At 46.4% G+C, this 27,978-nt stretch overlaps 1 protein-coding gene across 16 annotated transcripts in view; it reads left to right on the top strand.

The window, feature by feature from the left end:
• The window catches only part of CSGALNACT1 (chondroitin sulfate N-acetylgalactosaminyltransferase 1), a 342,047-nt gene that overhangs the window by 168,338 nt on the left and 145,731 nt on the right, over positions 1–27,978 (top strand). The gene's annotated exons all lie outside the window — the stretch shown is intronic.

Genomic DNA, 27,978 nt, shown 5'->3' with positions numbered 1-27,978 from the left:
TAGTTCTGCTCTTGTAAGCAGTGATTTTGAATTTCTGTACAATAAGATATTTTATTACATCTGGCAAGACTAAACTTTGAAAAAAACTAAGAACTTCAGGGACATGATTGGTTGAAATGGAACAGTATGAGATGGGAAGTCATGTAAGCGGTTCTTACCTTCAGCAGAGCAAACCTTTATTTTAGTTTTCTATGGAGAAGAATCTGTAGACGTAAAAATGAAAATAGATAAGCTGTGCTCACCATCTGCATACCTTCAGGAAAACCCCTTCACTGGTCTTCATTCAACAAATTACTATAGAGGTTTTGTTTTGATTTTTAATATTTAGTTTTGTTGTACTATTTGAGATAAAAGGCTGAAAACCAAAACGTTGGCTGTGATTTTGCTTTAATGAACTGCTTTCTACTCAAACAGTGGAGAGTGAGGAGTTAAAGGGATTGTATCTGAGTTACCAGTAATGAAAAATAAAAACAACCTTGACCAAAGTTAATAATAACCACAATAAAGCAATAATAATCATACAAAAATAACCAAACAATAATTCTTCACAAATGCTTTTCTGAGTAGAGACTTGAGTGACTAAGAGGCCTCAGTGATCCAAGGCAACTTTGAGGGTCACAATGGAAGTCTTCTGATCTGAGGTGTTTCAATGTTTAATGTTTTTGAGAATGACTTGGATGATGTAGAAGAGAATAGTGTCATTGGAACATCGTGATTTTAAAACCTTGAGATGATTGTAGAAAAGAGCCAGAGTAAACTGTACAAAATAGAGAAGTAATGAGAAATAATCCAGTTAAGATGTTCATACCTCAGGATGAAGTGATGAGGGAGGCCCAGCTGCGTTTTGATGAGGGTCTGGCCTCTGTTCGTCCTGCTGCAGAGACAGGGTGTTGGTGGGGAGTCAGGCTGCACTTGGACAGCGGGAACTTGGGAAAGCCTTCGGTTTCCCAGGAACTGTGGGCTTCCCAGGTGGCGCTAGTGGTAAAACAGCCTGCTTGCCATGCAGGAGACAAAAGAGACATGGGTTAGAAAGATCCCCTGGAGGAGAGCATGGCAACCCACCCCAGTATTCTTGGGTAGAGGACAGTATCTTGGACATTATCCCATGGACAGAGGAACCTGGTGGCCTATACTCACTCCATAGGGTCACAAAGAGTCAGACACGCCTGAAGTGACTTAGTATGCGTGCATACTCCTTATAATCTGAGTTGCTTATAGATGCAGGGCTTTGGAAGTCCCTCAATAGTGGACCTTCACCAGACCTGCCCGGGGCAGCTGTGTAAACTGGGGAAAGAGTGGCTGGTTGGCAGGTGTACCACCTGTGCGCGGTGGTCCTGGAGTCCCAGCCAGGAGAGGTGCTTGGTTCAGTTGTTCACCAGCTCGAGGTGATGGGAGGCTCCCCCGGGGATCTCCTGGTCTCTTCCGTGTCCCCCTGGTGTCTTCGATGCCGCCCGGCCTTCTCCGTGAACTGCTGCCTGCTGAGTTCATGCCCCGGCCCCGAGCCCGGTGTCTCCACACCCTTTCCCACCAGTAACTCTTCCTTCCCTGCCACCCTCCAGGGAACATTTACTGTTCCTTCAGTAGCAACCACCCTGTGGGGCTTCCAGCACTCAGACGCAGGTCCTGGCACCTGGATACACTGAAAGAGGTATTGCATGTTTGATGAAAGCATGGGAAAGGAATATAGGGGTGTCTGGCCCTGTGGGAGCACACCCCTCTGCTCCCCACACCCTCCCGAGCGGGCACCTGGCACTGTCTCCCCATCACGGTCCCACGACGGCCGCCTGGAGCCCCGAGCAGGACGCTGACCCGGTGGTTCTCACTATGTGATCCAGTTAGCTCCTCAGCTGCTGTCTGCAGGGTCCAAGCTCTGTTTGTGGCCAGATCACCCTGTAGTTCTTTGCAGCTCTGCAAGCCCATGCATGACATATGTCTATCAGATATCGTGAAGTAGTAGCTGATGCCGTTTTATTTTGGAACAAAGGGGTGTTACAAGTAAATACAAATATAAAACTATAATGGAGTAACTTGGCAGGTTGCGCATATTTGCAAAACTAGAGAATCAAGTAGAGAAGTTTGTATTGATAGTTTACGAAGTGGCCTTTGGGATCTGTTTTGGACTTAATGAGACATGAAGAATGTAAGCTTGTCATGAGTGCCAGTGTCTGCTGCTGCAGTTTTCATTTATCCTCCTGAACCACAGTTCCTTTTCCGCAGATGGGGCTTCTCCAGGCCAGGCCAGGAGAGGCATGCTGGCCTGATACGGCCCGCCGTGGGGCCGCCGTCTCTTGTCTGCTGATTGTCACCTCCTCAGGCCTGGCTTTTGTCTTTTCTGCTCTGTTCCGGGGCTCTGCTCATTGAGATTCTCCTTCCATCAAGTGGGTGTCTTGCTTCAGCCTCTCAGGCCGTGTCTGGCCAGGGGCCGGGCCCTGCCACACCCCACCATTCTCCACTGTCTGCAGTGGTTCATCTGCTGGGTGTTTGTCCTGTGGCCCTTGTTGTCCTCAGAGGGGGCTCCGTGTCTGCGTTTGCAACGTGCGGCATATGTTTGTCCGTATGCATGTTCACAAACAGGTGTTTGGATGAATTTCTGGTATCTGAGAACCCTCATCTGGACCAAGCATCGTCAGTATTTTAATTTGCTAAGGGCGTGACCTTGTACAGTCTGGGTGACTTAACACGCGTGCAGTGCCAGTATACCTGTCTTTTCTCTGCCTTCTTTCTCTTTCACGCTTGTGTTTTCTGTGCTGTCATGGATCGGAGGGATGTGAACTGGTGCTCTTACTCCAGCACCAGCGCCTGCTTAGCTTAAAGTCTTTTTTAAGTAAGTCCCAGAAGGTTGGACGTAACCCAGGTGTCCACTGGTGGTGAGTGGTTAAATACAAAGTGGTCTGTGCACTCAGTGGAATAGTACTGCCTTAAAAAGGGAGGAGATTCTAACACATGCTGCCACACGGATGCTGAACTCAAGGATGTTGTACAAAGGTGAAATCAGCCAGTCACGAAAGTGCAAACACTGGTTGATTCCACTTTTAGGAGGTAGCTGGAACAGTCATACTCGTGGCGACGCAGAGTAGAATGGTGGTTGCCACGGGTTGAGGGCACAGAGGATGGAGTTGTTTAATACTGTTTAAGTTTTCAAGATGAAGAAGTTCTAGAGAGGGATTGAACCACAGTGTGAATATACTTGAAAATTGTGAAGAAAATAAACTTTATGTTATGTGTATTTTACCATAATTAAAAATAACAAAGTAAGTCAAAGACCTGACTTTAAAAAAGAATAATAATCCTTTAAAAGTTAAAAAAAAAATTGAAAGGGATTTCTTTTTTTTTTTTTGCCACTTTATTTTTTTAATGAAAGGGATTTCTTTGATTGAGGGACTTTTCCTTCCTTGAGCTTAATTTTTCACTTGTGTAGAGTGTAAAAAAAATTACTGATTTATGTACTTTTGGCTGTGTTGGGTCTTTGTTGTGGCGCTCGGGCTTCTCATTGCAGTGGCTTCTCTTGCTGCCGAGCACAGTCTCCAGGGTGCTGGGGCTCAGTAGCTGTCACCCATGGGCTTAGTTGCTCTGTGCATGTTTTCTCTTCCCCTAACCGGGGATGGAACCCGGGTCCCTCACATTGACAGGTGGGTTCTTAACCACTGGACCACCAAGCAAGTCCTATGTAGATTTTAAATTACTTTTCATTAAAAAGTCGTATTGTATAAGAAAAACAAATGATCTTTCCATTGATGAGACCTTTGGAATTTACTTTTAGACCTTGTGATTCCTTTTCTTACTGTTGCCTATATTTTCAGTTAAAATCTGGTTCAAAATTACCCACTTCCTCACCTGTTTTTCTTCCCAAAGGTAACAGGATCTTATTGCTCATCTGGAAATACTTGTATGACATTGAAAATCAACGTGAGGAGCAGGAATGTTTTTTTCTGTCCCAAGAAGAGGGCATGACAGACTCTAGGGTTTAATTTGACTGCTCATAAGGAGACAGCTGGGCTTTCCTTGTGGTTCAGACGTTAAAGAATCTGCCTGCAATGAGAGAGATCCCGGTTCGATCCCTGGGTCAGGAAGATCCCCTGGAGGAGGACATGGCAGCCCACTCCAGTATTCTTGCCTGGAGAATCCCAGGGACAGAGGAGCCTGGCAGGCTGCAGTCAATGGGGTCGCAAAGAGTTGGACACGACTGAGCAACGAACTCTAATACTTTCAAGGAGACAGCTCCTTTAAGTCTTGCCTTTTCATTTTATTTTTTCCATTACCCTAATGGCCCTTTCAAGTGGAAAATCATGTCCCTACAACTGTAAATAAAGCTCTGGTACTTGAAAGGACACAGTTTCACAAGGTTCAGCTGACACTTAGGAAGCAGTTGTCTCAAAGATTCTGACCTGTTAGGTAGTATGTTTCCTGAAGAATTTAAAATGAAACTTGAATCCCTTCAGCCTAGGGGCTCACTGACTGAGAAGGGAAGGTGCAGATCCCGTGAGGCTGTGCGTGAAGGTTTGGGGGGAAAGTGGGAATGAAAGTCAGAGTGGAGGGTGGGCAAAAGAAGGAATTAGGACCTTATGGAAACTTCCAGCTCAATTGTTACTGAGGTTTTTAACCTTCCAAATGTGATCCTATGGTCAAGGCCTCTAGAAAAAATGAAATTAATCTCTACTATTGGGAAACTCATTCAAATTGATATTGTAAACTTTTTTGTAAATTTTTTTTAAAAAACATGGTAATTAGGAGTAATAGTGTTTATACTTGGATGTTGTGATAAAGACATGCATATTTTCTGTTCAACAAAAATGTGAGACTTATTATTAGGTTGGCCAAAGGTTCATTTTTTTCCCCCCGTAAGATGGCTCTAGTAGCATTGAATTGTCTTTAACTTCATTCAAACCAGTTTTGTTAGATTGTATTGTGACAGCTATCATATCAGTATGGATTTTTAAAAACTTACCAAGATTGGTGAATTGTTGTATAGCCATTTTAGTATTGAAGATGGGAGAAAAAACCCCAACATATTATGCTTTATTATTTCAAGAAAGGTAAAAACAAAAATGAAATGCAAAAAATGATTTGTGCAGTGTATGAAGAAGATGCTGTGTCTGAAGGAACATATCAGAAGTGGTTTGCAGAATTTCTTGCTGGACGTTGTTCCACGGTCCTGTAGGTCAGTTGAAATTGATAGCAGTCAAAACGGGACATTAATTGAGAACAGTCAGCATTACACCACGTGGGAGGCCGCATGCTCAAAATATCGAAATCAAGTATTGAGAATCATGTGCACCAGCTTGGTTATGCTCACTGCTTTGATGTTCGGGCTCCACATAAGTTAAGTGGAAACACCGTCTTGAGCATATTTTTGTGTGAGAGTCTCTACTTAAACGTGACAAAAACATTACCTGCTTTTAAAACAAACTGTGAGGGATGATGAGGACTGGATGTCGTATAATAATGTAGAAGAGAAGAGTTCACAGGGCAAGTGCAGTGAACCACCACCAACTACACCAAAGGCCAGTCTTCATCCAAGAAGGTAGCGTTGTGGATACGGTGGGCCTGAAAGGGAGTCCTCTGTTATGAGCTCCTTCTATAAAACCAAAAGATGGATTTCGACAGGTACTGCTCCCAGGTAGACCAGCTGAAGGCAGCACTTGATGAACGTTGTGTGGGATTGGTCAACAGAAGGTGCATGATCCTCTACCAGAGCACCGCAAGGCCATGTGTTTCCTTGATGACCAGGCAACACTGTTACAGCTTGGCTGGGAAGTTCTGATTCACCAGACATCGCGCCTTTGGATGTCTTTGGGTTTTTTCTTTTTTTTTTCAGTCTTTGCAAAATTCTCCTATTGAAAAAGCATTTTCATTTCCTGGAAGACTGTAAAAGGCAAATGAAATAATTCTTTGCTCAAAAAGATACAAAGTTTTGGGAAGATGAAATTATGAAGTTGCCTGGAAAATGGCAGAAAGTAGTGGAACAAAATGATAAACATGTTCAATAATGTTCTTGGTGAAAATGAAAAATGAGCCTTCTATTTTTACTTAAAAACTGAAGTAACTTTCTGGCCAAACAAATATATGCTGGTCTTGAACCCCTTTGCTTACCAAGTGCCAATTCTTGGATTGGAATCCAGTCGCTGGTGAAGGTGTCAGTCACCTGCAGAGAAATGAGAAAAATAAAGTGATGTTTTCAAAGAGCTAATATTCACTTTAAAGGAATAATGTTTCCTTTGAGCTCCTGGTCTTTTTTCTTATATATTAAAATGTAAAATATTTATTCTTTTAGAATATAATGATAGTTAATATTTAAAATTTCTATTTCTTGGCAAATTAAAATGTTGGATATCATTTCGGATTCCTGGTTACAAGAACCAGAAATGAACTAGACTACCTTAGGAGAGGAATCTGTTGGAATTTGCACAAGGTTATGTGTGTGTGTTAAGTCGCTTCAGTTCAGTTCAGTTCAGTCACTCAGTCATGTCCGACTCTTTGCGACCCCATGAATCACAGCATGCCAGGCCTCCCTGTCCATCACCAATTCCCGGAGTTCACTCAAACTCATGTCCATCGAGTCGGTGATGCCATCCAGCCATCTCATTCTCTGTCGTCCCCTTCTCCTCCCGCCCCCAATCCTTCCCAGCATCAGAGTCTTTTCCAGTGAGTCAGCTCGTCGCATGATTTGGTCACCTCATAAGTCGCTTCTGCTGCTGCTGCTAAGTCACTTCAGTCGTGTCCGACTCTGTGCGACCCCATGAACAGTAACCCTATGAACAGTAACCCTCCAGGATCCTCTGTCCATGGGATTCTCCAGGCAAGAATACTGAAGTAGGTTGCCATTCCCTCCTTCAAGAAATCTTCTCGACCCAGGGATTGAACCAGCATCTCTTATGTCTCCTGCATTGGTAGGCAGTTTCTTTACCGCCAGCTCGTATCTGATAAAACTTCCAGCCAGGTCTACTGGTGTCATTAAATGTGTTTTCTAAGTTTATAAAACATGTGGCAGCTTTGTCCCAAGCCAGTGGGGTATATACCAAGGGATAGAGGTCTTGATGGCTGGAAAATAATAGATTAACTTGAAGTTAGATTAAGTACCATCACATGACATATACCATTGGCATTTTTTGATGACTTTCTGCAGCAAGGTGAAATGTAACATTACGTGTAGCCTTGGCCTCATTTGAGTCCTGCCATTGGAATGGTAGCTGTCCCTGGGTGTGGATTAGCTACTTGCGTGTGGGTGTGTGTGTTGTTTAGTGTTAGGCTGTCACCTAACTTTTCTTTCTCTGAAGTTCTTGCTGTGTGTTTCAGTATTATTATTGCTTATCTCACTGTAATTCGATGAGGCACGTTAACTCTTAATTTAGTGCTTATTTAGGAGGCCAGATTGTGGAGGTGTGTAGCCTCTGACGCTCTGACCGCTGTTCTAGAAACTCTCGCTCCCCTTGGCTTGTATGGAGACTTCCTCTGGTTTTCTCCCTCTCTGTGGCTGATCCTGGGTGGCCCCTCCCCAGTCCTTACAGGTCCGCGTTCCCCAGCGTCCCACCCTCTCGTCCTGTGTCATCCACGCGGTCTCCTCGGCTCTAGGCGCTGACCTTGTGCCGACCTCACGTTTGTTTCCCCAGCTCACACTGCCGTCTGGTCCCCCAGCCTCCTGCACTCATTATGCTCCCCCGGGCTCCCCCAGCCAGAACCCCCCAAGATACCCTGACATTGTTACCGTCACTTGGGGCTTACGTGGTCCATTGCCAAGTGCCTGCACCCTGCCCATCCTCTTCCTTTTTAAAACATGAATTAATTCTTTTATTTTTAAATTTTTTGACTGTGCTGGGTCTTTGCTGCTGCGTCCTCCCCCGGGACACCTTTCCAGGCTCCTTGGCTGGGCCAGTTCCTGCTGGTTCTGCACGACCTGACTCAGGCGGTCTCTCTTCCCAGGCCTCTCCCCTCCCCCTGGACTGACCTGCGGGTTCCCCTCTCCTTTTATGGCACCCACTGTGTGGTCTTACTCCATTTGGTTTTCTTGCCTTTTGTTCCTGTTACCATGGTGTCTGGAGGGTCCCGGGCACCCCCAGGACCACTCGACACCCTGGGGACTGGGTGCCCCGCAGGGTGAATGGTTGGCAGGAGTTTGAGCGGGCCCGCCTGCTCTCCTGCCCAGGAGGGGGATGCAGAGGACTCGCGCGGTCAAGGGATTCAAAGCAGCATCTTTCTTCCCACCTCTTTTCCTGGTCCGTGCCTTCTCCTCCAGGAAGGGCTCTTGTTTTCTCCTGAGTCAAACTGTGGGAGAAGCTGGGAATGAAGACGTACATGAGTGAGAGAAAACAGCGAGTCAGAAGGGCACCGGTTTTATTCTACTTAGTGCAGACTTCTCATCGCCTGTTTCCAGTCGTGTTGCTTTGGTTTGAGGAACACGAGTACATGGCCACCCGTCTGGCAGCTTACAGGCTGCATGCCAGCGTTTCTCCCCATTAGAAGCAGACTCAAGGTGTATATAGGCATCTCGTTTCTCCTGAACTTCTTCTTTTGGGCACACATGGCTCCCACCCTGGCACTTCTGGCTGTTCAGTTGATTGGTGTTGGAGTGGGTGCTTCCCTGTTTCTAGAGGCGAGGCAGTTGGCTTCACACTGGCCTTAGAATTGGGGTTGGACGCTCAGCTCCATCGCTTACCAGTGCTGTGAGATGGACAGGTTTCTGCACCCCTCTACCCTTCATCTGGAAAATGAGACAGACCTTTTAGAGTTGTTGTGAGGATTGAGATGAATGCTTGTGAAGCACTGGCACATCCTAAAGGTAGTCAGTCCTAAAGGAAATCAACCCTTCAGGAAATTTCCTAAAGGAAATCAATCAATCCAATGAATGTTCATTGGAAGGACTGGTGCTGAAGCTGAAACTCCAATACTTTGGCCACCTGATGCGAAGAGGTGACTCACTGGGAAAGACCCTGATCCTGGGAAAGATTGAAGGCGGGAGAAGGGGACGACAGAGGATGAGATGGTTGGATGGCATCACTGACTCGATGGATGTGAGTTTGGGGAAACTTCAGGAATTGGTGATGGACAGGGAGGCCTGGCGTGCTGCAGCCCATGGGGTCACAAAGAGTCAGACATGACTTGAGCCACTGAATAGCAATAACAACCTGGCACATAGTAGGGATGTAAGAAATTACCAGGATTAACTAACAGGATGTAAACATATACATTTTTCCAAAATTGAAAACAAAGCTATGGTCCCTGCTCCTCCCTTTTCCTTTCCCAGCTTCCATAACGGAAAGAATTCGCTTGTTTATGGGCTAATTAGTTAGTTAATTAAGCAAACGTTGGTTTGGGTGTCAGCCAGGAGTCCTCCACTGTGAGACACTGGAGATGGACAGTCCTGGCTGTATAGGAGCCCTTGGTGTGGTCCCTGAGCGCCTGCCCTGAGTCTTCCGGGATGCTGGGGACCCAGCTAGATCCCCTGGCCTCACTCGAAATCAGACTCTTGGGGAGCTCGGTTGTTTCAGCTCTGCCCACAGGAGCCTCAGAGTGACGCTGACTTCACCCTCTCGTGGTGAACCTTGCGCCCAGGGCCCCCAGAGGAGCCGTGATCTCTGCTCCGTGGTGGACGTCTTGCTCTCTGCTGCTCCCGATTACTCTGGAGCCTCCACCAGGCTGATGGTCGGAGGGCCTCTCTCCTGTGTGCTGGGGTCATCCCGCTTCATTTATGGTGAACGTCTCACCGCTCGGCCGCTTCTGATACACACGTTCTTCAGCTGTGGCACAGGCGTCCTGTGCAGTTACTTACGCTGTTGTCTTCTTGTGCCCAAACGTGGCTCAGCACTTCACTGGTTGAAAATACTTTATTTGGAAATAATTTCAGCTTATAGAAAAGTTTCAAACACAAGACTGGAACCAAAAGCGCACAAAGCCTTTACCCAGATCCTCCTATCATTAGTATTTTGCACCGTTTGTTCTTCATTTGTGTGCTTGCTCTCTCCCTCTCTCTATCTAGTATAAACAAAATTATTATACATTGTATTTTCCTGAACCATCTGTTCATACATCATGATGAACTAATATTGAGTTTATACATCGTATGGGCTTCCCTGGTGGCTCAGCCGGTGAAGAATCTGCCTGCAGTGCAGAAGTCCCGGGTTCGATCCCTGTGTCAGGAAGATCTCCTGGAGAAGGGAATGGCTACCCACTCCAGTATTCTTCCCTGGAGAATTGCATGGACAGAGGAGCCTGGCGGGCTACAGTCTATAGGGTTGCAAAGAGTTGGACATGACTAAGCATTCTAAAGGAGATCAATCCTGGGTGTTCACTGGAAGGACTGATGCTAAAGCTGAAACTCCAATACTTTGGCTACCTCATGTGACGATTTGACTCACTGGAAAAGACTCTGATGCTGGGAGGGATTGCGGGCGGGAGGAGAAGGGGACGACGGAGAATGAGATGGCTGGATGGCATCACCGACTCAATGGACAAGAGTTTGAGTGAACTCCGGGAGTTGGCGATGGACAGGAAGGCCTGGCGTGCTGTGATTCATGGGGTTGCAAAGAGTCGGACATGACTGAGCGACTGAACTGAACTGAACTCAACTCAACTAACACTTTCACTCTTTCATAGATCATAAATGAAGTGAAGTGAAAGTTGCTCAGTCATGTCTGACTGTTTGCAACCCCATGGACTACACAGTCCATAGAATTCTCCAGGCCAGAATACTGGAGTGGGTAACCTTTTCCTTCTCCAGGGGATCTTCCCAACCCAGGGATCAAACCCAGGTCTCCCGCAAGGCAGGCGGATTCTTTACCAACTGAGCTATCAGGGAAGCCCCATACATAGCCCTTGCTCTCAAATAGTTTGGTGTGTATTTCCTAAGGGTAAGCGTATTTTCCAATATGACAGCAGTGCAGGCATCAGTCAGTCAGCTTGACATCTAGTCCTACGATCAGGGACTGTGTTTAGTTATTATGTCTCTCTGTTCCTGCCCTCTGAAACCTTCTCATGGTTTTTCTTTTTTTGAATGATGTTTGTGAAGAATACTGTCCTTTATCTTGTAGAGGATGTTCATTTGGGTTTAGATGACTGATCTCGTGGTTGGATTCAGGCTGTGCGTTCCTAGCTGGGATTCTGCACAGGGATGTGTTCTTACCGGCTCCCCACCTGCCCCTTGTTGGCGATGCTGATTTCGATGACCCTGGCCAGGTGACGGTCCATTTCTCCACTGTATGGTTACTATCTTTCTCTTTGTAACTAATAAGAAATGCCTTCCGTTTATCACCTTTTCTTTTGATACCTTTTCATCAACTCGTTTCTCACCTGTAATGAAATTAGCATTTTAAAACCTGCTTTGTACAAGTTCAGAGGCTTGGCTTATGTGGAGGCTCCCATCCGATCTTAATTTTATGGCGAGGAGTTGGATGGATTGGAGATTGATGGATTGAAGACCTGGAAAGGAATTGAAGTAACTGTCACTGATTTTTTTTTACAGATGCTCATGTGGTGATTTATTCTGAAGAGCTCACACTCCTCAATTCATGATAAAAAATTGCAATCTGGTGACGGTGTGGAAATCTGTTTTTAGCTTGTAGGCTTGTGTTTACTGTACATGCTCAGTCTTTCTGACCTCCAGGGTTTGAGACCCAGAAACAGAAGTGACAGTGGCCATACGGTGTGTGGAACTGGTGAGCTGGTTTTGCCAACCCTCCCACGGGGCCACCAAGGTGATGCTTGAGGAGGCGACCTCGGAGTGGACCTCTTCTTTCAAAGATCTGCCCTTTGAAAAAGAAGCTTTGCTGTTCGCTGCCCTGTTTTGGAGGTTGACCAGGAGGCTTAGGTTGGAGGTTCATGGTGTCATTATTGTCCCATTCATTTTCCCAACACCCCTTGACTTAGAAAATGACTCAGAGTTTTGGCGCTTTTTTTTCCCCACTAAGTAGTTATAGCCATTAGCTTGTGTTTATGTCTTAACAACCTAGTAGCTGTTTGAAAAAATAACACAATAGATTGAAAGAATAATAAGTTTTATCTCCTTCTTCACCACAGTTGCCCGATAACGGAGTCAGATGGGCCGCTTCATCTTGTGTAGCCGTGGCTTTCTATCACAGTAACTGCTCAAAGTGTAGTTTCACGTGATCTTCAAAAGGAACGTAGCTCAGAATGATGTTGAAAGTGTGGATTACCTGGAGCTCATAGTTTGCACAGTGTCCAGCACAGTCTAGTATCTAGTGCTTTTCTTGAAAATTGAAAATATTCTGAAGCACAATTACGCACTCCCTTTGGTACCCTAGGGTGGTGCCTTGGCACACAGTTTGGGAATCATTGAGTTAGGTGTTAAAAAGTTTTCTGGGATGTTTTGTAATCCTTCTGTAGCCTTTAGCCACCCAGATATGTGCCTCCAAGGTAAGTTAGGGGTTAAGTAACTGTAAGGAGCAAGATTATAATTTCTTAGCACCCTGAGAGGAGGCAGAGATATCATGTCAACTTAAATAGCAAAAGCCGAAAATCCTGTCTTTTATTTAAGATATGGCTCAAGTTGGAGGCCTGCTCCCTGCCCCTTTGGTAGTATTACATAATACCCTGCTTGCCAGCAAATAAAAGAAATTTGATAAGATTTTCTTACTTAACCTTTTTGGTTTGGTGCACATGTTATTCTTCCACAAGCTGATTATTTTCTGTGGATTATGATCTCCTTGACAGATATTTTAGCAGCTTCCCCTTCAGGCTTTGGAAGAACACTGTAAATCTTCTCAAACCCAAGCTTGTCATTAAGGTTTCTATCTTTCATAAGAAGGGATGACAGCTGTGTGGATTAACTAGATCCTAGTAGAAATTAGATCTGGTTGACATAATCATTTCAGTTGTATGTATCTGAGCTTCAGCTCTGAAGAGATTTTCCTGTTAGGAAGGGGGATGTTTTGAACATCAGGGTAACGAGGGACACCCGCTGTACCTGGTGTGAGGCTTTGGAAGATCATGGCAGATGGCTTCCTCATCTAAGGGGCTGCCTCAAAGTAATGGAAACCGGGGAGCATGTCACCATAGACAATCCTTGTAAGAGTGGAACGGCTTGGTGTCCAGGATGGGCCCCAAGCTGCGTGTAGCGGATCTTGCTGCACAGACTCTGTGGGCCGGGTGGGGCTTGTCCTGGGACCTGCAGGGTGTTCAGCATTCCTGGGGCCACTTGATAGTGTGTCAGCCCGGTACCACCCCTCCCCCAATTTCCAGACACCCTTGACTGCTGTGCTTGAGTCAAACGTGAACCCAGCCCTCGTTTAACAAATGAGGAAGTGGGGGCTCAGGGCAGGGAAGGGGTCACCCGAGGTCACAGGTAGGAGTATAGCCAGGATCTCAGTCCCCTGCCTGCCTGCCTGCCTGGTGTCCAGGCACAGAGCTGCCCAGGTCATTTCCTCCAGCTCTGATCATCCAAGATTCTTACGATCAAAGGGAGGTGGGAGGTTTTTTTTTTTTTTTTTCTTTCTTTTTATTCAGGTGTGGTCACTTTGTGATATATGTTACTTTCAAGCATGCAGCAAAGTGGCTTTTTTTGCAGATTGTATTTCATTACAGGTTATTACAATGTACTGAGTGTGGTTCCCTGTGCTATACAGTGCGTCCTTGTTGTCTGTCTGTTTTATGTATAGCAGTGTGTGTCTGTGAATCCCGTGCTCCTAATTTATCCCCCCTCCCTTTCCCCTTGGGTGACCATAGGTTTGTTTGCCGTGTCCGTGAGTCTGTTTCGTTTTATAAATGAGTTCATTTGTATCATTTTCTAGATTCCACAAACAAGTCGTATCTATGATATTCTTCTCCTACTCACTATCATAATCTCTAGGTCCATCTCTGTTGGTGCAGATGGCATTATTTTATAATTTTTGTGGCTGGTTAATATTCCACTAATCTGCCCATGGACATTTAATTTACTTCCAGGTCTTAGTGCTGCTGTGAATAGAGGGAAACTCCCGTGAACACTTTCCATGTGCAGAAGTCATCCATGTAGGTCATACCTTTTGAACATCAGTGAAATCACAGCCGAGCCTCAAAGATGTGAACATGCAGGAAAGCCTTTATCCATGAGTCATAGCTAACTGGAATTAGAGAAGTAATATAAAAGTGAAATAAGAGCACTCTATAAGAATGTTTTGGGCTCCCTAGGTGGCTCAGTGGTAAAGAATCCACCTGCCAAAAATAAGAGACACAGGAGATGCGAGTTTGGTCCCTGGGTAGAAAGGATCCCCTGGAGGAGGAAATGGCAACCCACCCCAGTATTCTTGCCTGGAAAATCCCATGACTGGAGGCTCCTGGAGGATTACTGTCCATGGGGTCACGAAGAGTCAGACTGAGCACACACATGACCACTGGGGTGCGTGTGAGATAGGAGTTTAACTGAATAAACCTTAGAAGAAAATGGAAGTGACAGAAAGCCAGTCTACTTGCTAAAAATTTGGATTCCTAGATCTAGAATAAAAGCTGCAGGAGGGCAGGGATTTTTATCTCTTATTCACTACTGCATTTCCACCTCCTGGCATGCTGCCTGGCAAGTAGGAGACACTCTGGAAATGTGTGGGTTGGGTGCAGGGGCATGCTCTAACTTATGGGTAATGTTTGTGGGTAATGTTATACTTAAAGTATTCGGGTAGGATATGAGTTACTGGATTCTTTTAAGCTTGCTTAGATAAACTTTATTTCATGTTACAGTCAAATAATCTACAGAAATGATAATGTCTGTGCTGAGTTCTCACTGGCTGGAATGTGATGTTGAGGGTACTGTAATGACGTTAGTATTTTTGTCATCACCAACTGAATATCCTGCCTGTGACTTTGTTCTGTTGCGTATTTGCAGTGCTGGCCACACAGTGGGCAGAGGTGTGATCTGATCATAGCTGGCATCTCTTGCTTCTGTTGAGTTTAGAACTCTGATCCCCAGGAAGGGACACAGAAGAAAGCCAGGCCCGTATCTAGCCCAACACTGGAAAGGTACCTGCCTTTTAAGAATCCCTCATGTGATACAGCGGAGAAGGCAATGGCAAGCCACTCTAGTACTCTTGCCTAGAAAATCCCATGGACGGAGGAGCCTGGTAGGCTGCAGTCCGTGGGGTCGCTAAGGGTCGGACACGACTGAGCGACTTCACTTTCACTTTTCACTTTCACACATTGGAGAAGGAAATGGCAACCCACTCCAGTGTTCTTGCCTGGAGAATCCCAGGGACGGGGGAGCCTGGTGGGCTTCCGTCTATGGGGTCACACGGAGTCGGACACGACTGAAGTGACTTAGCAGCAGCAGCAGCATGTGACACAGGGTGTTTATGCCCGTGGCACTAGCTATTAGAATAACAGCTTGTAAGGCTTCTATAGCATCATCTTTTCAGAAGGAGATCCGTATAGTTTTGTCATATCACTGAGAATATGGATTCACATGGCCCCTTTATTCCAAGAAATTCAGGACTGTGTGCACAGGCTCACTTTCATTCACGACGAGTTATTATTTATAACTTATGTGTGTTTATATTGGGACCAAATTAGGAGGGCGTGGAGCTATGTAGAGCAGCATCTCACTCTCTGGGCCCTCGTCCAGGGTGGAAACCAGGGTCCTCATCACCCGGTTTCTGACTGATCTCCACCTGGAGTCTTCATTGCCCCTCCTTGTGTTCCGGCCTTTCACCACACTGTCCTTTTGGAAACTTCTAGAGAAGGGGACAACATGGGATGAGATGGTTGGATGGCATCACCAACTCAATGGACCTGAGTTTGGGTAACCTCCGGGAGTTGGCAATGGACAGGGAGGCCTGGCATGCTGCAGTCCATGGGGTCGCAAAGAGTCGGGACAATTAACAGAGACAATTACGCCAGACTGATGCTTCCCAAAGTGTTGCCTGGATATCACTGGTGTTATCAGATGCTTTTCAGAGGAACAGTTTGCTGGTCAGATAAGTTGGGAAAATACCGGATACCACTTTCCTCTCTTGTGAGTATGATGTACCTGGGCCTGTTAAAGTTCTGGGAGCTTTAAAAGGAGGGCTTAAGTTTGGATTAACCTCATGGGTCCCAGCCTTCTTTTCCACACAACCCTTTCCCAGCGTGACAGTTCTTAACCTTTATGAGAACAGTGTCCCACCCACCAGCCTTTAAGAAGTGTTGCCCGTGATGGCACAACCTGATTTTGAGTTTGACTTGGCCCTTGCTAGTAGCCATAGACTCAGCCAGTGTTTCTCAGGCTTCGTCTTGGAGCTTTGAAAAAATACAGATGCCCAGACTCACCCCAGAGTTTCTGATCCTGAATGTCTGGGCTGGTGCGCTGTTGCCTGTGTTTGTAAGATGCTCTGCAGGGGGTCTCCAGTGTCCCAGAGGCAGAGTTACTCTTCTTGGAAGAGGGTTCTGTTTCTCTCAGGCTGCAGTAGTTGTCTCCACTTCAGACCCTTCTGGATGCTGGGTGTGTTTCCTCAAGGGAATTGGTTTTGGGTTGAAATAGATCTGATGTGACGTGCGGCTTGGAAGTCCTCAGCTGCTGGGCCTCCGCTGGGGCATGCGGGGTCAGGGGTAGCCAGGTCCTTTGCAGGCATGGTTCTGAGGCTGTCAGATCAGGGGGGTGGGAGGAAGTGGTGGGGGGGTGTTGAGGGTCATGCTTCTGACCCCCCAGGCGCTCTCAGACCTGGAACTCCGCCCATCAGTCAGCTGGCGACCTGGAGACACGGAGGAGGGTCTCAGGTTCTCTCGGAGAAATGTCCTGTTGGGTTTGCCTCCTTTCATCTCGGGGCCGGCCTGCCTCCCTGTCGACTCTCTGTTCCTCCCCATTTACCACGAGAAGCCGGGCGGGAAGCAGCCCAGTGAGGAAGGCAGGCTTTTACTGTGGCTACTGGGGAATCCACATCAGGATAGTGAGGTGGGTCCTGCTGCCACAGGTGCCCCCCGGGGGCTTTTCCAGGGAAGGGCCCCGGTGAGAAGGACCACCAGGCTGCCTCCCCTGCCACTTCAGGGGGCGTGAGACAGGCCCCTGCGACTCAGTCTTTGATCCGAGGCCGGCGCGTCAAGCCTGTCTTTACCCCGTGGATGTGTGGTCACCGGCCTGACCACAGAGACGATCTCAGGCTCACCAGTGAGATAAACTCCAGCAGAAAGAGACCCCATCCTGTGAGTGTGTGGCTGGAGGGAAGAGCCCTCACTGGCCTCTCTGTGGCGCTGGGCAGCGACCCGCTAGGAGGAAGGGGGCCGCTTTCTGCGTGGCGTCCACGCGTGCGGCCTCCGCTTCACACCTGGAATGCCCCGTTTCTTCCCTGGGGCAGTCCTGGGAAGTGTGCTTCTCCATTAACTCCAAGCGATGATGAGTGACGCGGAAGCTCAGAGACAAAACTGTCTTGTCCAAGGGTGGCTTGAGAGTGCGGGGCTGGAGTGCGAACTTAAATCTGCTCCATTCCGGAGTGCGCTTGGGTGTCCCCTGGCCCCGTCCTGTGGACTGTTGCTGGTCCCCGTTGTCAAGGTTGCCGTCACTCTTGCTCCTGAATGCCTTCTTTGCGGTTGGGCTGGGTAACATGCTCTTAAGAACATAACCAGAAGCCTTGTGGTGCTTTACTACCTATCAGATCCTGCTGCAGTCCCGGGAGAGAGTGCTCTCTGTCACCCGTTGTTCTGGGACAGATTCTGAAAGAAAAGAACTCGGTGGCCAAGGATTCAGCCGTTTTCTCCGCTGAGTATGTTTAGATTATGCTTCTTTTGATTTTATATTCGGGTGATTGGTTGTTGGATAAGCCGTTAGTAGTACTCACTGGCAGTGTGCCTTACATCTAGGATTTGTGGCATTAGCTAGAATTTTATAATGGGGTAAAAAAATTTCCTGGAGGAAATAAGAGCATCACCATGTGATATAAAGCTAACATTAGTAAAATAAATATTAATCCGAGGTTAACTGTTGTTAGCCTAAGATTTCTCTTAATTCAGTATCCAGACTGAGCCTTGCTGTGTTTAAAAAAAGGAGAGAGAAAAAATCTCTTTTATTTCAGCTCAGTTTGAAATTCTGATGTGAAAATCACCATGGCCTTGCAGAAGCGCACTGTGAGTAATACTAACTGTGTCTGTAACTTCATTCCAGAAGCCGGGTACCACTGCCCAGGAAGCAGGTGGCTGTGCGCTTCCGAGTTCCCAGAACACAGGTTTCTCAGATGTCAGCTCTGGAGGGTGATCAGTTAGTTTGACTAAGCATAAGTCATAAGGACCTCAGCGGATGGAAAAGCTACAGAGGCGAATGATCTTCCGAAAGCCTCACAGCTGGGGGCTGGCAGACACCACTTCTGATTTTGTCACCACAGATAATGCTGTCTTTAGCTGCCGTATTTTTAAGAAAAATGAAGTTGGCCAGCCATTACAGTAGCCACCTGTTCCGCTTGGCCCAGTGTGTGTGTGTGTGTTTTGCGGGGGGCGGGGGAGGTTTCCACTGGGTCTTCATTTGCTGCCTCTAGGCTTTCTGTAGTTGGGGTGAGTTGGGGGCAACTCTCTGTTGGGGTGCACGGGCTTCTTACCGTGGTGGCTTCCTTGTTGGTGAGCACAGGCTCCGGGCACATGGGCTTCAGTAGTTACAGCCTGCAGGCTCTGTAGTTGTGAGAATTCTGTCCGTGGGCTTCAGTTGTTCCTTGGCATGTGGGATCGATCATCCCGGAGCAGGGATCGAACCCGTGTCCCCTGCTTTGGCAGGGGGATTCTTACCCACTTTCCCACCGGGGAAGTCTCAGTGTGTGCTTCCTTTGTGATATTTAATGGTAACCCAGTAGCACAGACCTTGCCCAGCACTGCCGGCCATGTGGAGTGACGTTTGTCAGTGTCCGTCAGTCCTCCCAGGCCCAGAGGAGAAATGGATGGCTCACAGACTCTGGAAGCCTGGTTCAGGGCAGCAGGCAGGTGACAGCGGAGTTTAAATAAGCTGAAATGATGCCTGCAAGCGAGCATCGTTCCAAACAAGGCCTGTGGTCAAAGAAATTGGATTTATAGCGGTTGGTAATTTTAGTGAGAATTAAAACGTAGGTCTTTCTGTTCCGTCGTGCTGAATTATACTTGCTTATCATCATCAGAAAGGACTGAGAGGTTTAGTAGCCTGATTTGTTCTGGGAAAAGGTCACTTAGCATAGAATCAAATGACCTTACTTTTAAACTTAGAGGCTGGTCAGATACCATATAAATTCCAGGGCTTCACACTGGGTTCAGTGCAGCTTAGAATTTTTTTCCAGTACTAAATATTCATTGGCAGAACTGATGCTGAAGCTGAAAATCCAGTACTTCGGCCACCTGATGTGAAGAACTGACTCGTTGGAAAAGACCCTGATGCTGGGAAAGATTGAAGGCAGGAGGAGAAGGGGATGACAGAGGATGAGATGGTTGGCTGGCATCACGGACTTGATGGGCATGAGTCTGAGCGAGCTCTGGGAGTTGGTGATGGACAGGGAGGCCTGGTGTGCTGCGGTCCATGGGGTCTCAAGGAGTCAGACACGACTGAGCGACTGAACTGGCTATGTCCATGTCTGCCCTCTCTGGTCTAATCCAGTTCCCAGAGCTTCCAGCTGAGAAGTCTTTTGAGGCATCTCAGGGTGGTACCTGTTGGAATGGCTGCTTTTCTGTGAAGCGAGCATATGGAGACTCATTACACATCAAGAGATAGAAATCCGAGCGCACACTGGCTCAAGCAAAAAAGAAAACATATTGGCTGCTATAAATACACAGGGCAGCTGGCTTCTGGGATCCCTTGGTCCAGGAACTCAAGTCTCGGGTCTGCTCTCTGTCGGCTCCGTTCAGATTATGGGAAAGGTGAGGCATCTGTAGGTTTAATTCCAGCTGAAGAGGGCGGTGCCTGTCTCCTGGTCACCCCAGCACACCCCAAGACATACTCGCTGCCTTGATGGGGCGTGTGTCTGTCTCTGACACATGTTCTAGTTCTCATGTCTAGGCGCTGAGGTATCCATTCACTGGGTCTTGGCTGTGGGTATCAGCTCTTGAAGCCTGGTGATTTCCTTCACACACAGGCTGGAGAAAAGAATGGCTTAGTAGATTCCCTCAGGTTCTTCCAGTTAAGACGCTGGGACTTTGAGGGCACACGAGCATCAGGGTCTTTCTCCTCGATCTGGAAGCTACAGCATCACTTGTGGTCTCAAGGGTCAGTGTTCATTCTTTCCTGCGTAAGGTTTTTGTCTTGAGTCATCTGTGAAAACTTGAATTATATTCTTCTATCATGGTACCATTCAGAACAGTATCTGAAATCCCAGTGGAGGGGGCTTTAGAGTCAGCACTATTGCCCATTTCCCAGCCATGGCCTTCTGGAGAGAGGGCTAAGGGACAGGAATCTTATCTTTTCAAGCCTCATTTTTCTGTCTCAATGTTTACAGGACTCATTTGGGTAAGATAGGTACTCAGACAGCTTGGGTGGGTAAACTGTTATTGCAAAATTATCTTAAGTTTTCTTCTTGTTGTATAAGTTTCAGGTATACCACATAAATATTTGATATCTGTGTACCATGTGGGTGATCCCCATCACAAGTCTGGTTACCATCCGTCACCACACAGGTGACCCCCTTCGCCTGTTTCTCCTGCCCCCAAGCCCCTCCCCCCCAACATTTACCTTTAAGCTTTTGTGTCTGCTTTCTTTTCCTGTGAACTAAAATGAGTAACTTCCTAGATTGTTAGAAAAGTCAGACTAAATTTCTGAAGCCTTTGAAATTATGATGAGCTCAGCGCTCTTTTAAGTGTACATCCTTTTGACCTCTTTATTTCTGAAAAAATTTATTGAAGTACAGTTGATGTACAATATTATGTAAGTTACAGGTATGCTCACCACTCCAATTTATCTGCAATAGCAACTTCCTGTCTTCATGTTGAGAAATCGGTCTCACCACAAAAGAGTAATAACTCAATTTTATTCTCTACATTATGGGCCTTGGGTTTCCAGAAGGTGAAATTATGACTAGTGTTGATACCCAGTAGCTGATGTGATTTTATGTTCATTTTAGGAGTTAAAGACATCTCAGGCTTCAATGAAAATCTTTTTTATAGAGTAAGTGACAGATTTTAAAACTAAAAAAGAAACAGAAAAAAAAGAATGTATATGTCATAATTGAAATCTTACAGAATTCTGCCCCAAGTTAAAAGATTTTAACCTTGAGACTTTTATCCTTAATAGCGAAGTGGGTGAGAGAAGCTATGAAAATTCCATAGTTGAGCTGAAATTATGAGTCCAGCTTAAATATGCTTCTGAGCTGAGGTGGAGGAGGGACAGGGGGGTTGCTCATCGCATTGCTGGCGTCCACAAGAAGGGAGGGCCACCTGCCCTCTGACAGCGTGTCTGCTGCCTGCCCCAGGCTGCCGCATCGCAGAGCCCAGCGTGTGATGGAGGGTGTGTGGGGGTCCCTCACAGAGGCCACAGACAGCCTCCCCGAGGTCAGGGTCGCTGAGAAACATTCACGCAGACTCCTGCCGTGAGCAGGCTGGCGTCTTGGCCCCACAGAGGGAAGACCAGCTTGGGCTGCATTGGGCGGAGGGAGAAGGCTTTGTCTCATCAGCACAGGGCGGCGAGACGCTGCGCCCTGGGGGCTCGGCTGGAAGACGCGGCCGGGTGTCCTCCCGGGAGGCCGGAGAGAATCGGAGCGGCTGCTCGGGCTGGAGACCCCGCCGGGGAGAATCCGAGCGGCTGCCCAGGGCGGAGACCCCGCCGGCTCGGCTCGGGCGCCCTCCTCCGTCCTGCTGTCGTGTGGGAGAGTCGGACGTCGGCCCAGAAGACGACTGACCCCGGAGGGGAGAGCTCAGGCCACCCCTCTGCTCTGAGGCCGGAGGAGCGGACGCAGGGAACGGAGTGTGTGGGGAGCAGGCCTCCCCTTCTCTGCTTCTGCCCGCCCACCTTTAACCACCGGCTCGGCCTGCTTTGCAGGGAGGGAGGAGTGTCTTCGGACCCAATGCGAGAGGGAAGAGTTCCATGTCTTAAACCCTTTCCATTGGAGAAACCTCTCAGTGTGCACACAGTAGAGTGAACTTTCATGCATCTGTCGCCCAGTCCAACAGCTGTCAACCTTTTGCCAGTCTTGTTTCTTCTTTCCTTCCCCAACTTTTATTAAAAACTTTTTTTAGGGGGGACTATTTTTTTTAAATTAATTGATTATGTTTGGCGGTGCCGGCTCTTCAGTGCTGCTCGGGCTTTTCTCTAGTTGCCCAGCTCGGGGCTTCTCATTGCAGTGGCTTCTCTTATTGAGGAGCGCGGACCCTATGTCACCTGGGCTCAGTGGTTGGAGGCATGTCGCTCAGTAGTCGCAGTTCCCAGGCTCTAGAGCACAGGCTCACTAGTCGTAGTGCGTGGGCTTAGTTGCCCCAAGGCATGTGGGATCTTCCCAGACAAGGGATCGAACTCGTGTCTCCTGCACTGACAAGCGAATTCTTTAGCACCGAGCCACCAGGAAAGCCCCCATGGGGCTATTTTTAAAGCAAGTCCTAGTCATGTCATTTTATGTGTAAATAACTCTTGTTTATATTTCTAACACACAAGGGCTTTTTTTTCCCCTGCAAAACCTTTATGCTATTACTGTTTACAACAAAATTAATATTAATTCCTTACTTAATGTTCTGTAACACTGAGCATATTCAGATTTCCCTGGTGGTTTCAGAAGGATCATTTCACGGCTGCTTTTCAGATCTGTGCATAAACAGGGCCCATGTTTTACGTTTGTTGACTGTGCTCAAGAATCTCTCTTATTATGTAATTGTCCCCTTAGTGCATTTTCTGTTTCTCCTTCCTAACGCTACTCGATGGTGAAGTAGGTCCGTCCGTCCTGTAGAAAGTGTCACCCCCTTGACCGATTTCTTCCTCATGGTGACATTTAACTGGTTTCCCTATCTCTGATGTTATTATTTGGAAGCTGGCAGGTAGATTTAGAAACTTGGCTAGATTCAAGTTCAGTGATTTTTAGACTTCATACTGGTTAGGTACTTCATCATGGTTATTTTAATATTATTAACATTAAATATCATTAATTCTTAATGTTATTAATATTTTAATAGCCAAAGGACACTGAAACATTTGAAGATGGACTGAGAATAAAAGTTACTCATTTTCTGGGGGGAGGGGGCACAGTGTGCAGTCTGCTGTTACTGGAAAATTAAAACCATTGGTTATTAATCAGATCAGCCTATTAAAGAACAAAAATTCAGCCAGTTAATTTGAAGACCTAATTGGCTTTACTGAGCTACTCATGAATCAGGCAACTTCCTGTCCGGCAAGTAGAGAGATTCTCCAAGGAGTTGTTTGAAATGGTTTTCCTAGGCAGAGAAGGAGGGTGGGGCAAGGAAGTTATTAGCAAAAGTAAGGATTGTTTCAGGCCAGGACTACTGCTTCTGGGGAAATAAATGGTAGGAGTCTCATCATGGAGACCATCTCTTTCGTGCAGACCCAGAAACCCCAGATGGACTGACCTTACCTGGGGAAGGTGGGAACTGCACTTGGGCCAGGTGTGAAATCTGGGTTTATGGTCGTGGGCTGTAGCACAAGTGACTTATGGCGGAGGAAGTTGGGTTTTCTCTTTATTCTTGTCTACGGCTGTACCACTCTGAACATGCCCAGTCGCACCTATTTCTTTATTCTTTTGTTTATATTTTAATTTCTTTATTGAAGTGTGGTTGATTTACAGAGTTGTATTAATTACTGCTGTACAGCAAAATGATTCAGTTATGCATATATATATTTTAAATGTTCCTTTCTACTGTGGTTTATGATAGGGTATGGATTATAGTTCCCTGTGTTTACAGTAGGACCTTGTCGTTTAACCATTCTCTGTATACTCATTTCCGTCTGCTAATCCCACCTTCCACTCCACCCCTCCCCCAACCCACAGGGCCCCTTGAAAACCACCGTCTATTCTGCGTCTGTTTTGTTTTGATCATGTTCTGTGGTTGTGCCCAGACTGCGTGTTTGGATGAAGTGGTGGTGGTGGTTTAGTCTCTAAGTCGTGTCCAACTCTTGTGACCCCATTGACTGTAGCCTGCTGGGCTCCTCCGTCCATGAGATTTGCTGGATTGGGCTGGGTCAGAAGAGGATGAACCAAATTGACTTCGTCTTTTTCACGTCTTGAATCAAAGTAAAACCTCGGAACAGCAGCCGTAGGAGTGCACCCTTTTAAACTACCTGCTGGCGGGAGCGCAGACCTTGTTCATCTTCTGTCCTCTGTGTATTTCTCATTTAATGTCATTTCCACAGGTCGTCACATGTACAGTTTTGACATAGATTCCTTGGGATTGTTTTCTAAATATGATTTTCAGGGCCATAGCATTTTTCTAAAAAATGTGCGTAGTTACATCTCATTCCAGGTTATATATCTTAACAAGGACAAATGAAAAATACTGTCTTTTGTCTTTTATGAATATCCATGAAAACTTCAGTGTGAATTGTCACAAGTCTCCCGATTAGTAAAAATTAGGTTGTATAAATATTTAATAGTCCCTATAAAATTTTAGCATTTGCTAACCACTTTGCTCCCTTTTGCATAAGAAATATGCCTTGTAAATCATCCACTCAAAGGGTAACTTTATTTGTAGTTGGGTGAAACTGCAATACTTTGGCCACCTCATGCGACGAGTTGACTCACTGGAAAAGACTCTGATGCTGGGAAAGGTTGGGGGCAGGAGGAGAAGGGGACAACCGAGAATGAGATGGCTGGATGGCATCACCGACTCTGTGGACATGAGTTTGAGTGAACTCTGGGAGTTGGTGATGGACAGGGAGGCCTGGCGTGCTGTGATTCATGGGGTCGCGGAGAGTCGGACACGACTGAGCGACTGAACTGAACTGAATAGAATTAGTTTGAAATTATCTATTTATTTTTTGCTGAATGTAAACTTTTCCTTTGTGAGTAGTGTGCACCCATAAAGTGATTCTTTTGCTGGTCAAAGAAGCCTTTGTCCATTTGTTATTTGGACCTTAATCACTCTTAATACTACTGTCCCAGAAGGGACCCTTGAATCTTACTGCTTTTTGCTTTCTTGACTTCCTGTGTTAACCTGTCCTGAATATTACTGTGAATTTTTTCCCCTTAGTCTTAGTGTTAAGCCTAAAATACAACTCTTTCTTTCACTGCATCATATCCTTGAAGAATGACAAGAACAGGAGAAAATTAATGATGTGAAGTTTAAAGTTTTTATCCCTTTCATCAGAGGAGATGAAATTTTATAGCTAGATAAACACTTAGGTCTTTTGGAGGGAGTGACTCTGTAACATTTTAAGGGAAAATATTTACATTTTTGTTGTTGCTGACGTTTTTCCAATTGACTGGCAGATTTTACTGTTTTCAGTATGAAAAAGATGCTTGATGATAAGTGAAATTCTGTACCCATTTAAAATATGCAATTATGAGATGATCTATGATAAGTGGTGAAAAGTCAGCTACAGGGAAAAAATTGTGTAATGACTTTTTCATTGATGAAAATGAGGCTGGCAGTTTTAATCTAAATATTTTGAAATGAATAAATGAATTCAACTTATCCACTGAAAACGTAGAGCCTCGTCTTAGAATTCAGAGGTATCATACATTAGCTTTTCAGGTAGCCAATTCTTGTAGCAGAAAGGGCAGAGGTCCCCTTTCCATCATGCTGATGGACTGTAGGTTTGCTTGAAAATGGAAAGTCAGTGGCTAAAATAGCCAAAGCCATCTTCTGTGAGCTTTGGCTGTGGAAGCTGAAGTTCATGGCTTTCTCTGTGGCTTTTCAGTTTTGTTTTTTTGTTTTTTTCAAACATTGGTTATTTTTGTCAGGAGTTACTTAAACGATAATGACTTGTTTAGTTGCTGAGTTGGACTCCTTTATGTTTAATCATTAGCTTAAAACATGTTTAGCACCTTTTTTGTGCAAATGACACTTGAGCCACATGGGTTAATGAGAGAGAGGTGGCGGCTGACAGCGACCCTTGCCCTGACCTGGTTTCTGACTGCTCTCTGCTGCCTCCATAGACACCCCAGGCTCATGTCAGCAGTCATTCTCCTGCACTAGTTTCTGTGACTCCCTGACGGGTCTCTCGTTGGGGACTGGCTCACATAAGATGGAGCGTGTAGTGCATGAGTATCTATGCATCTCAGGGGTAGAGCTTCAGGGATCAGAGGCATCTCTGAACACACCTTATTACTTTAGGAGGAGTCCTCGGGGTAGCTCGAGCCACGCCCTCAGCCCCTGGGGCCCCTTGGTTGTCAAGTTGGAGATGCTCCTTACTTTGGTACCTGTCCTGACTGCCTCTTGCTCTCCATGGATGTCTGCATTTCGATTAGGGCCCCTTTGAGGTGTTATTGAGGATCAAAATATATTGAGACAATTAGAACCGCTTAAATGTCTGTGTTGGGAGAGAGTCCTGTTTTTTGATTGGCTAGAAGTTCCTTTCAAGTGTTTAGACATTCATATTATAGCCAACAGCAAAAATACGTTTAAAGAAGATTGGCTTCTCATATTTAAAGTGATTAAAACAAATATTCAGCGTTGATAAACAGCCAGTGTTTTTTCTTATTTACCATTTTAATGATGTATAATTTATATAAAGTAGCCGAATCTTCGGAGAAGGCAATGGCACGCCACTCCAGTACTCTTGCCTAGAAAGTCCCATGGATGGAGGAGCCTGGTAGGCTGCAGTCCGTGGGGTCGCTAAGGGTCGGACACGACTGAGCGACTTCACTTTCACTTTTCACTTTCACACATTGGAGAAGGAAATGGCAACCCACTCCAGTGTTCTTGCCCGGAGAATCCCAGGGATGGGGGAGCCTGGTGGGCTTCCGTCTATGGGGTCACACAGAGTCGGACACGACTGAAGTGACGCAGCAGCAGCAGCCGAATCTTAAGTGTACATACAGCTCAATGAAGTTTTACGTGCAAGTATACCTTCACAAATAACCACCAAAGAGGCTCCCTATCCACTCCGCTCTCCCACTTAATACCCCCACCCTCATAAATAACTGCTATTCTGTCCTCAGATCTGATCTAGCACCTTGGATTAGTTTTGCCCGTTTTTGAGCTTCGTGTGAGTGGCATCTAAGGTCTGTGTTCCATTGTGTCTGGCTCCTTTCGCCATGTCTGTGAGGCTGATGCCATGGTTTGTTCTTGTTTGTTGCTGTGCAGGGTCTGATGGTAGGAATGTACTACAATTTACCGTTTTACTGTTGACGGACAGTTTGTGTCTGTCACACAATGACTGTTATAAATAAAGCTCTGATGGGTACAGCTGTTCCTGAATCACTGGATCCCAGGATCTCTACTTACCCTTGAGAACAGCACACTCACAGACAGTTTTCCACATTGCTGGTGTCTCTGTAAACCCCTGCCAGCATTGTATGTGAGTTCCATTCGCTCACCATCTTTGTCAATACTTGGATGTGCCAACAGCCAAGAAAACGCTGTCTCTGACTTAAACGTATGGTTTTTACATCCCAGAGCTCAGGGGATGCATTTTTATTAACTCCCTTGATGGTATTACCGAGGGCTTTGTTGTCCCTGGGGGTCTGTGAGGGAATGAGACATAAAGCCTGTGCTCGCGGGTTTCCCATACTCCGTCGGCCCTGGAGCGAACAGGCCGTCAGCACTGCGGTCCGATGTCACAGCGCGCCGTATTCGAGGCTCTCAGACACATCTTGGCGGCAGGACTGCGTGCCCTCCGTTGTCGAGCGCATTATGCTCGTCTCTGGCGTCTTTTCCCGTTTCCTTTTGCACTGTCGTGTTGCCCACTCTGTTCTTTCCAGCAGACTCACGGTGCCAACCCGTCTGGCTCATGGTGGCACCACGTGCTACCCAAAGTCTTTCTCCTCTACATTGTCAGACATGATTCCCTGAAATCTTGTGTACGAGTCAGGTAAATTCAGCTTTGTATTAAAACTGGATAATGACTCAGATTATGCTACCTCCTCCAAGAAGTAGTTTTCTTTTAAAAATAGATCCCAGGAGACATAGTGTCTTAGCTCAAAGGAATTACCATTCCACCTACATATAAAGGTAGCTCTAACAGGGGAATGGACTGGTTGGATCTCCTTGCAGTCCAAG

Source organism: Moschus berezovskii, chromosome 26 (genome assembly GCF_049115385.1).
Source record: "Moschus berezovskii isolate FMDL1 chromosome 26, NW_MosBer_1.0, whole genome shotgun sequence".
Classification (NCBI taxonomy): domain Eukaryota; kingdom Metazoa; phylum Chordata; class Mammalia; order Artiodactyla; family Moschidae; genus Moschus; species Moschus berezovskii.
Note: the sequence above shows the minus strand (reverse complement) of the source record. Positions and strands in the feature narration are given on the sequence as shown.